The sequence below is a fragment of the Lepisma saccharinum genome, chromosome 1, assembly GCF_977018435.1.
Source record: "Lepisma saccharinum chromosome 1, izLepSacc3.1, whole genome shotgun sequence".
Classification (NCBI taxonomy): Eukaryota; Metazoa; Arthropoda; class Insecta; order Zygentoma; family Lepismatidae; genus Lepisma; species Lepisma saccharinum.
In genome coordinates, this window is record NC_139229.1 from 220,357,870 (window position 1) to 220,370,032 (window position 12,163).

Sequence of the window (12,163 nt, forward strand, 5' to 3'; positions counted from 1 at the left end):
TACATTCCGGTGTACCCTGTCCCCCCTTCCCGAAGAGAGTGTGTAGACTCGCGTAGCCACTGGCTCCACGAGTAAAAAAAAATATAACCCTCAGTACCAAAAAAGGTGGCTGAAGGTATGTGTGTTGTGTACCCGGTTTCCCACATGAAATAAACTATTGGAATAATGTGAAAAGAGCAAGTGTGTGTACTAAAAGAAAGAGAGAAAGTTAAAGTATCCGCCTATTCATATTATCAAGAAAAGTCTTCGTTTCGCCCCATAGAGAAGAGACACCTCTTTACCTCGCCGTATCGCACCAAAACATCTGAGGCCGACTGCTCCCTTCCCTTCCTTTTATAGGCCCCGCTAATGACCTAAACCGTTACTGGAAACTTACCGCTCCCCAACGGCCAAGAACTCAAACGTACAGGACGTAGACATAGACATACACAATTTATAACATAAAAAGGATCCAGTAATGATCGCATCATTATATAGTCCCCCCTTCCTGAAGAGAGAGATATCAAAGTTCTGTAACCTACAAAAAATAATAATAATAATAATATACACAAAACACTTGTTCGCAGTTTCTGTTCACTTAACAGTTCACCCGAAATTCACAGTCAATGTTCACACGAAGCTTTCGGAAGTCCCACAGTTAATATATATCACTTGGTCCGACGCACAGCACATCACTTCACATACCTGGATGTCGTTCCTTCGTTGCTGAAGATCAGAACAGCTTCCTGCGGGCACTCACTGCTGTCTCTCCGTACTTCTGAAGCACTCCTATTTCTGTTTAGACGTTGCGGCGCCGTGGTCCACTACCTGGTTCGAGTCCCGCCGAATCGTAGGACCCGCAGATGGAGATGGCGTGTCGATACTACTAGCGCAGCTTCTCTCCCGCCGGCCTTCCTGTCGTCGTAGCTAGACCTGACACACCCCCCGCTAAGACTGAGCTCTCTCGTCACCGAACTGTGACCTTGACGAAAAGAGTTGAAAATATGCACTAAATTTTTTGCGTTACTTTCGCGGCAAAGGTGACTGCGGAACGAAACGTTTGCACGAGTAGTGTGTGAGGTATCAGAGAGAGAAAATAAATGAAAAGATAGATAAATCCCTATATACAATATTTACAAAAATCCCCTTTTGAAATTAGATCAGAATCTGTTTCTCAGCTTGTAACGCATCTGGGGTACATCTTCATTCTCGTCTTCTGGAGAAGATACGTGCGCTCCCTTCGCTGAATTTTGCCCGGCTACTTTCTTCGCGAACTCAGGCGGCGACGAATAAGGCTTTAACTGATCGCTGTTGGCTCTCAATATTATTCCGTCCTCGCTGTGTTTTAGTTTGAAAGTATTTGCCGAAGTTTGCTCCACAATTGCGTGTGGTCCAGAGAACATTTCTGGCACTTTATTTTTGACATGTAATCTTTCTTAGACACCGCGAGAGCTTCGGCCGCTTACCGGCCTTGTCATGCATCAGGTGCCGCCAAATTGCGTAACAGATAGTCCGTAACAGAAACCGCTTGTTTTGTAATGTTTCCACTTTTCACAATTACAGTTACAATTACAACCTTATTTCAGACATCTAATCTTTCTTAGACATCTCTACTTTATCCTCGGTTGACAGAAAGGGAAGACAGCATCGCGGCGCATAAAGCAAACCGAAAGTGTAAAATTATATTTAAAACTAATAATAATAATGATGATCACTAACCTTCTGTGTTATAAATGATGTTGAAAATGACCTCCTTCAACACCAATACATTTCCGGCATCTGCGTATGAAATTCCTCTGAACATCCATAAGCTCCTCAGGTGTGATTCTGGCAATTTCTCTTCTTATATTTTCTTTTAAATCCTCTATTGTACGCGGGTTATTCTGATACACTTTGTTTTTTAATGTTCCCCATAAATAATAATCACAAGGAGTAAGATCGGGGCTACGAGAGGGCCACAACTCAGTACTGATAATTCTGTCCTCAAAAATCTCGGCAATAAAATTAAGTGATTCATAAGCAGTGTGAGCAGTAGCAGAGTCCTGCTGAAAAAAATGACTGCTGGCATTCAATGTCCGTTAATTGTTCAAAAAAAGGTTGTAGTATGTCTCTTCGATACCTTTCACCATTGATAGTACCTTCATAAAAAATAGGCCCTATTATTCTGTGCGCATTCAAACCACACCACACACCAATTTTTGCAGGATGGAGCGGAACTTCATGCACAAGGTCAGGTTTTTCTGCGCTCCAATAGCGATTGTTTTGTGAAATAACTCGGCCATTCAATTCGAACCAAGCTTCGTCTGAAAATATGATTAATTCTGGATTTACTCTGCCAGCAACAATATTATCCAGCATCCAGTTACAGAATCGAACTCTAGTCGCGTGATCGCGCGGTTGCAATTCATGAACCACTGTAATTTTGTAGGGTTTTAATCTAAGTAATTTAGTGGCATTTCGTGCTGAGGATTTTGAAATGCCTGTTTCCTGAGCAAGCCGACGGAGGGATTTTTTTGGAGTATGTTCAAGTCGTTCACCAATTTCGTCTAGCTTTTCTTCCGTAAGAACACGTCGTCTGGAAACACGTTTCTTAGGTTCAAGAGATCCTGTCTCTCGTAATCTTTTAACGAGGTTGTAAACAGTATGTCTGTCCGGAACAGGATTGCCAGGAAATTTTCTTGCGAATCGCCTGACTACTTTTCTGCAAGAGTTCGTTTTCACGTAAGTATCGTACATAAAAACTATTTGTTCAAGACTATATTTGTTTGGCGGCATAACTAATAACTCAATAACACAGTATAAACAACACGAGTACTGATAAACGCAAACCGAAGTGAACACGTCTAAACAACTGGTAGCCGACAGCTGTCGCATTCGCGTAGTATCGAGAGGCTTCTCGCGGCTTACCACTACTCCGATAAGCCGCTGACGCTCTTGCGACATCTGAGGAATTTCGCTTCTAGCGTCGGCTCTATAGACACTGGATGGACCAAATTTTGAGGGAAGCACAACAAAAGACTACTCTATGAGGATATGTAATGCTCCTGCCGCAACTTTGAAAAAAAAAAAATATGGAAATTACGACGTTCAGAAATTTTGCGTAATTACGGGGAAAATAGAACTTTGGGATTTGGCCCCCGTTTCCCCCTGGACTCACAATTGTCGGAATTTACATAAAATGTTGCTTTTTGTTCATTCTTACATTTAGAATTTAAATTTCTTAAAAAGATGCAGTTGTTGAGCAGTTATAGCCTTTTATATTCAGTTTATCCCATAGTAGCAAAAGGGGAAAAGTGCTTATTTCAAATGGCGCTCTCAGAAAGAAAAACGCACACAGTGTATGATCGCTACTTTACTTCAAAAATATTCACACGTTAAAATTAAGTGACACTGTTAAATAATTCGTTTATCTGCGCTTTCGTTTTGCATAATAATGTATACGTAACCTCCCCCCTCGAAAATCTTGGGCACGCCACTGACTCTAGTGTTCAAAAGGATTAATCTTGTGTTATCTGCAAAATAAGAGTCACGGTTTTGTTTATTCGAAGGCAAGACAAGAATGAAAAATGGAATCCTTTATGTTGGATGAGTCATTGCTGTCAGAAGCGATATGGGCAGAAATAAAGTGCCAGAAATATTTGTATTTTAGAGGACACCTTTTCCAGCATCCTTGCGGCAAGGTACGTGCTTATTTAAGTTGTAATTGTAACTATAATTGTGAAAAGTGGAAACATTACAAAACAAGCGGTTTGTGTAACGGGCTATCTGTTACGCAATTTGCCGGCACCTGATGCATGACAAGGCCGGTAAGCGGCCGACGCTTTTGCGGTGGCATGCTGCAATAACCTCCCTGTAGTTACTCCACGGGCCTTATCAGAGAGAGGATGTTCCTTAAGCCAAGCCTTTTCCCCCACCTTAAACGTGCACTTGCGGCGTTTCTTATCATATACTTTCTTCTGTGCGTTATGCATGCGCTCTTGATTGTTGCGAGCTATCTTCTTGGCCTCTTCTATCCTGAATTTCGTTTCCTCCACGAATTCCAAGATGTCCTCCTGTCTGATTTCAGGTCCTTGAGGCAAAGCGTCCCTGGCCTTCTCGAAAGGACCCCTCACAGAACGTCCAAAATGCAAATATGCTGGACTGAATGTGGTCGTGTTGCAAACTTGGGAATTCAATGCAAACTGCACGTAAGATAACGATGACGCCCACTCGTTGTGCAACGAAATTAGTGTGGAAAGAGCACGTTTAGTTGCCTTTACGTAGCATTCTGCGAGATTGCCCAGCGGGCGATATGGAGAAATTCTGATCTGCTTGGAATCAAACATCTTCATCATCTGTTTCCACATTCTGGAATTGAAAATGCTTTGATTATCAGTGGAGATTCTCGGGTAGAATCCATGGATCGAGAATATATCCAGTAATTGTTCTAGCACAGATTTCGCAGTCACAACGCGAAGAGGGCGCAAGATAGTAAATCTGCTAAAACTATCAACGCATACTAGAACGTATTGGAAATTTCCCTTTTTCGAACGAACGACAACGGTAGATGGCGGCAACTAGCTAGACGGGCAAATTACGCTGTCCCAGCACTTTCTATAAAGAAGGAGAAGGAAAAAATTGCAGTCGTTTGTAGCATCTTACTGGCGTGAAACAATAGCTGTAGGAACAGTATCGTGTACGAAAATAAGATTATCTTTACGCAGTGTGCTCCTTCTATTGAACTTTCGTGTGCGTGTGAATTGGCAGTGTTGTGCATTCAATATGGCTCCTCCGAAGAAGCAGGCATCGGCAGGCAGCCCGTCCCTTGCCGTCAAGGAGTGTTTTCCCCCGAACTTACTGAAACAAGTGACGGAGGAGGTGAAGTCAGTGGTGCAATCCCCTGACATTCTATCGATGATCAAGGATTGCCTCATAGACTCAATCACCAAAGCAGTGGTGGCTCGTCTACAAGATCTCCTCGACTTTAACACAGAGAAAGTTCACCAGTTCGAGGAAGAGCTTAGGAGGAAGAATGAAGAAAACCAAGAGGTCAAGAATCAGCTGGTGAAATTAGAAGAAAAGGTGGTGGATCTGGAGCAGTATCAGAGGCGGAACAGTATCCGGATATTCGGGATTCCGGAGACCCCGAATGAAAACACAGATAATGTTGCTCTCTCTCTCTTTGAGGAACAGCTAGCAGTGAAATTGGAGCCATCTGAAATATGCAGGAGTCACAGGATAGGGGCCGAATCTGAAGGTAAGATCAGACCAATCATTGTTAAATTTACAAACTATCATTCCCGGGCCAGAGTTTTTAACTCCAAGAAAAAGCTTAAGGGTAGTAGAATCTCTATCAAAGAAGACTTGTGCTTCTCCAGATTGCAGCTCTACAGGGGAGCAATCGAGAAATTCGGTATGAAGTGTGTGTGGACATTCGATGGCCGCATTGTGGTTAAAAGAAACAATGTCAGGCACTACGTCACAACTTTTGATGAACTAGGTCGCCTCTAACACAAATCACAGTGATTGTTTGCTGGGAACATTGTTATTCAACCGCCTTTTAGTTTGAGTCATTCTCAAGTGTTTTTTATTTTTATTTTATTTCTTTTTTTCTCTTTTGTTTTTCATATTTTTTAAATTTAAATTCTCATTGTAAGAATTGAAAGTACCTTTTCAATCTCACTCAAATAATTTTAAGTAGCTATTTATTCTTTCATATCATCTACCTCATATATACAAATGTCTAAATTTCACTCTCAGGATCTCAAATTTTTAACACCCCCTACTTTTACAAATTCACCCCACAAGTCCGTACTTATCTTCCCCGATCCCCCCAGATGCACTGAACAAACAACACGAAGACAGTTAACGAATTGCGCCATAGCTGATACCGAGTTTGCAACACTTGTAGTCACACCCAGGTCATTCGCATCTGCAAGAAATGGCTGATTTTCCACCCCAAGTAGCTAGCCTCGAAGACACCCCCTCCTCGACCGCTGACCCACATTTCAAGGGGCCGACAGGTTTAAAGCAAGTGCTTTTGAGGTTGTATCCTACCCTGCCGGACGTCCAGCTCGCGGAGGGGGAAGGCCACATTCACGTCTGCCACCTCAACGTTCAGTCCCTCGACAACAAATTCACGGAATTCTCCGCATCCGAAATAACAAAATTCGATGTAATCGCATTGAGCGAAACATGGCTGCAATCATCTATTCCTGACCCTCTATACAGCATTCCAAATTTCCATCTCTTTAGAAACGACCGAGACACCCGGGGAGGCGGTACCGCTATTTTCGTTAAGAACAACCTTCTTGCCTCTAACGTAATTTCGGTCAATGAAAGTGACCTTGAAGGACTATGGGTGCGAGTCTCGTGCCCAAAAACAAATAAAAATGCTATCATAGGTTGCGGATATAGACCTCCTAGCGGATCGGTTGGAAAAGCGTGCGCAATCTTGCAAAGGATGATCAGTAGCTTACCACCGAGCCATCTATCAATATTCCTTGGAGATATGAATGTAAATTTGCTGAAACATGACAAAGACTCAGATACGTTAATGGAAACGTTATCAGTCCTAGGACACAAACAACTCGTTACTCTGCCTACAAGAATTACGTGGACATCCGAATCGTTAATCGACCACATTTATTCCTCGAACCCTCACTTGCACACAGTCACACGAACTGTCTATGAGGACATGAGTGACCATTTTCTCGTTTACACCACACTCAAAATTAATATAACGCGCACGCCAAGGAAGCTAATTACTACCCGTAAAATTCATAAAATATACGAACCTAATTTTTTCACCTTCGCGTCGTCTCTTCCGTTCTACGCAAGTACATCTCCCGACTTAACCGTGGACGACAAGGTCAGTCATCTGCAGTCTCTCATTTCGACTGCACTCGGCGAATTTGCTCCCTTGAAAACTCTCAGGGTGAGAGAAAGCAGGAAGCCCTGGATCACCCCTCAAATTATTAAATTAATTTCACAGAAGAACCGCTTTTTCAAGAAAGCGGTGGATCCTTCTTGTGACTATACGTGGGAGCAATACAAATCTTTCAGAAATCATTGCACAACAATTACTAGGCAGGCAAAAGTAAATTACTACAGAGATATGGTGAACCAGACAACTAGCAATAACAACTGCAAATGGAAGGTTATCAATGAGATCACGGGTAGAGAATCAAAAACTACAATTAATCATTTACTAGTCGACAATGTCCTCTTAACGAGCCCGTCCGACATAGCTCATTATTTAAATATTCATTTTTCTAATATATGCAAAGCATCGGCGCACGTTAATCCTAGCAATTCGAACATAAATATTCTAAGAAAAGACCCCAATTCAGCTGTTGTCCAACAAATTGAAGAGTTCTCATTAAAATCTGTTACGGTCGATGAAGTTTTGGTAATTCTTAATAAATTAAACGTAAAAAAGGCAGGAGGTTCGGACGGCATTCCCAACAGCGTTCTGGTGGTGCTGGCCCCACTTATAGCGGAGCCCCTCGCCGACATAATAAACACGTCCTTCAAACGTGGCCAATTTCCAACGAGCTGGAAGCACTCCATAATAACCCCAATTCACAAATCTGGATCTCCTACCCTAGCGTGTAACTACAGGCCGATTTCCTTAACCCCAACATTAAGCCGAGTTATGGAAAAAGTAATAGAGAAGCAACTGACAACTTTCCTGGAAGCCAACAATCTGATGTCTGATCGACAGTATGGATTCAGGCAGGATGTATCCTCGGAATTATTATTACTTAGTTTAATTAATGAATGGCGCGAGACACTGGACAAAAAAAGCAATTCCCTAGTTGGATTAATTTCCCTGGACGTATGCAAAGCCTTCGATACCGTTGATCACAATTTGCTAATAGAAAAATTAAAGAACAGATTTGGTTTCAATAGCAAAACAATTCTCTGGATGGAAAGTTTTCTCGCAAATAGAAAAATCTCAACGAAAGTAGGATGTTCACTTTCCACCGAGCAGTCAGTGTCTGCAGGCATTCCACAAGGCTCTATACTTGGCCCAAAATTATTCAACCTATTTATTGACGATATCACACTAATAAATTCAGATTTGTCGATTACTCTGTACGCTGATGACTGCCTTCTTGTCCATGTTGGAGATACGTACCAGGATGTAAAGGAGAAAATGGAAAACTCATTCCCCAAAGTATTAACGTGGTACAACATGAACAACCTGAAACTTAACGTTGCAAAGACGAAGGCCATGGTTCTTCACACCGGTAAGGGAATCCCGGCTAACACGATAGATATTACCCTTAATGACGCCAGAGTACCTTTGAGCAATCATTTAAAATATCTCGGAATCATTATCGACCCTCAGCTAAATTTTAATTATCAAATAAATAACTATATTCGTAGAATCTATCACCATATTTACATATTTCGAAAAATTCGTAAATATCTTAATAGAAATCTGAGTAGACATTTCTACCTTTCATTTATTCGTCCCGTATTCGAGTATGGTGCTAGTCTAATTTTTGGCGGTAACATAACTCATCTGAAGAAACTTGAAACTATCCAAAACAATTGCTTAAGAATCATACACATGCACCCCCAAGAATATAATTCCCAACAATTGCGCAAGATTTACAATATACCTACAGTCACTTCGAGAATACATTACATCTACTTGAATAAGGTATTCCATAGCATACATAACCAATCATCTCCATTGCATCATAGGATTAAGCTCCGCTCAGAGTTCAGCACCCGAAACACCAGATCGTCCTTACATAGAGACCTAGTAATCCCCAAACCCAACAAAAGCAGATTTGGTCAGAAGTCTTTCTCGTACTTAGCAGCCGTAACCTGGAATTCACTCCCGACAAAGATCAAACTCAGTACCAGTAAAGCGCAGTTCTGTCGTCTTCTACGTTCACATGTCTATAAATTCTAACTCCAGTAATATTATTTTCAGTGCTTACCCCCCCCCTCCTCACCATCCCCCACCCACATACATATATTTTAAAATTTTCATCCTTGTACTTCGAACAGCAATTCCATACACACTCATATCCAACCCACACACCTTTACACTTTCTTTTCTTCTAAATGTGTATAACTCTCAAACTTTCTTTATTTCATTGCTACTATAGAACACTATATATACTAATGTAAATTCATCACATTTTTCCTTAGATGTATCTTTGCATATTTTTTTTACTATATAGGGCATCAAGTCACTATTTGTATTAATTTTGTTCAAAATGAAATGTTGTATGGCTTAATTGTAACCCTATGGAAATAATAAATAATAATAATAATAATAATAATAATAATAATAACTGGTCCCAGAATGTCACAGTATAAGTTCTTGCCAACTTCTGTTTCCTTATTACTTGCCATGAAGCCTTGCTTCTTAGTCGTGTCCCCTTTAAATACACAGCATGGTTGGCACGACTTACAGTATTGAATAACGTCTTTTGTTAGGCCTAGCCACGTGTATTGTTCTTTGACCTTTGCTAAAGATTTCAATCTTCCAGGGTGAGAAGCGAATGCACTATCATGCAAAGACATACGAATTTGCGCACGTAGAGAAAGAGGTGCCTATATTTTACCCGTTCCTTTCTCTTTGTATTTTTCTGCAGGCAAATTTCTCCTAAGGATTCCATCATCGTCGAAATACGAAGATTTGGCCAGTGTCTTCACCTTTTCCTTGTACTTCTTCGTTCCTTCCACCTCCTCGTTTCTAACAGCCTTCGCTATGTCTTCAAGAAATTTATCTTTCATTTGCTCGGAAATGATTGAAGTGGTGTCCAGAAGCCTGTTCGGATCCAGCGGTTCGTGGTCTTCATCCCCCTCAGCCAGGGAGAAGGGCAACAATGAAAAGCCCTGCATCTTTTCACTTTTAGAGAGACGAACCCTGGGTAGTTTGATCCCTCGAAGCAAAATTTCTCGTCGTTTCTTCTTTATTTGCTTCGCGCTTTGTATAGTGCACAAAGCGCTGAGGTCAGCAACTGGTTTCTGTGCAATATCTGACGAATCGATGACAACTCCGTCTTCCATCTCGAATTTTACGTAACCTTCATCATTTTCATCTTCCAGGGGGAATGTTTCCTGCGCTTCGGGCAACCCGTCGTACTCAGACGGATAAGTGTTGCATACTTCATTTCTCGATAGAAAGTCTACCAGATTTAGCTCTCCTTTCACGTATTTGATGAGCAGAGGGTAGCGCGAGATACGAGCGGTCCACCTTGACATCTTTGCGCTCTTGTTTTCAGTACTGAATATCGTGGTCAGAGCACTGTGGTCAGTGAAAACTTCCACTGCCGGAGCGTGGCAGATGTACTTGTCGAAAGTCTCGACTGCAAGGAGCAAAGCGAGGAATTCTTTGTGCGTTGTGCTGTAGTTCTTCTGGGCTTGTGAGAACTTTTTACTTCCAAAGGATACAACATGCAGTTTCCCCCCTTGGTCCCTCTGTCCTAGTAAGAAACCGGCGCAGTTATCGCTCGCGTCGCTGTAGATGACGAACGGCTCATTCAGTACGGGAATGTACAAAGAAACGTTATTCTTTACAGCTTCCTTCAGTTTGGTCAGGCACTCTTCGTGAACATCCGTCCACCGAAAGCGAATTCCCTTGCGTAACATGTCAGTGAGAGGACTCGTCAACTCTGACATGTGGCTAATGTGACCTTTCAGAAATCCGAAGAATCCTAAAATGCTCTGGAGTTGCTTCACATTCTTCGGAGCCCTTATCTGGTCCAAATACTCAATCTTGGATGGGTGGCACAGCACTTGCTTGTGAGAAATTCTGAAACCCAGGTAATCCACTTCCGAAGTAAAAAGTTGGGACTTCGATGGTGAAAGTATTAAGTTCGCCTTGTGCATTCTCTCCAAAACTTCTTTCAGCGCGAGCAACAATTCTCCCTCCGTTTCTCCATAAACCAAAATGTCATCGTAAAAAGCAATGCATGAGACACCCTGCAGCTCTCCAAGGGTGAGCCAGTGTGTTAGGAATCATGCTCAATCCATAGGGACATCTCAAATAGCGAAAGATTCCTCGTGAAGTGTTGAAAGCCGTGTATTGGCGTGAGTTTTCTTCCAATAAAAGCTGGCCAAAAGCGTTTACCAAATCTAATTTACAGAAATATCTAGCCTTGCCTAATTTACTCAAAGATTCAAACATATCCGGGACTTCATTCCTAGATTTCTTTGTTACTGCGTTTGTCTTTCGAGGATCCAGAATCACCTTGTATTTATCCCCTTTCCTGATTAACAACGGTGAATTAATGTAATTAGATTTGCAGGGCTCAATGAAACCCCCAGCCAACAGTTCATCGATACAGTTATCCATTATTTCTTGCTTTTCTGGAGTCAAAATACGAAGCTTAGAATAGAATGGTGTCCTATCGGTTAGTTCTATTTTGTGCTGTAAGATGTGTGTAACGCCAGGTTTTTCAGAAAAGACGTTACTGTAGATGTTTAAAATATCTGCTAATTTCTTCTTTACTTCTGGTGAACATTCTGCACGCTCAATCAATTCTGCTATTTCGGGACGTGTTTGGCAATATCCCATCGTCGCGGTTGTTGCATCAGATGTTTCACTTTTTTCCATCGTCGCGGTTACCGTCGCGGTTGCCCCAGCTTCAGCCTCCACAGTCGACGTTATCCCCTGCAGAATCGGAAGACTCATCCCCGCTTCCCTCTTCTCCGCAGAAAACAAATAGATGACGTCACTGTCTGCAAAGCTGTAGCCTCCCTCTTTCAAGTGCAGAGATAATCCGGCTTGCCTTATGAACCCACGACCTGCGATGAATCCCTTGAAACAATCGCGCAAAACGACGAATTTATGCCTAAGTTTCACCCCATTCAAATGTACAGTAAGATACATTTCTCCACATGATTGTACAGAGCCTACTGCCAAAGAAATATTGATACGTTTATTGTTAATCTTATTTCCTTGTTTTTCCAGTTGTTTTGCGATCTCTAAATTTACAGTGCTCACAGAGGCCCCTGTGTCTACGAATAAGGAAAAGTCCTTTCCATTGATTTTACAGGGGACTAACGGCTCTTTGTCGCCAGAAGTGAAATTCCTGCAGTTGCGTATCTTCCTAATCCCCCCTTTGTTTTTCTTCCACGCAGCGCCTGCTACGATGGCGGTGTCGCTCTGTTCGGGCCTAACGAGTTTTTTGGAGCAGTACACATGGCGGCTTTGTGGTCAAGACCGTCA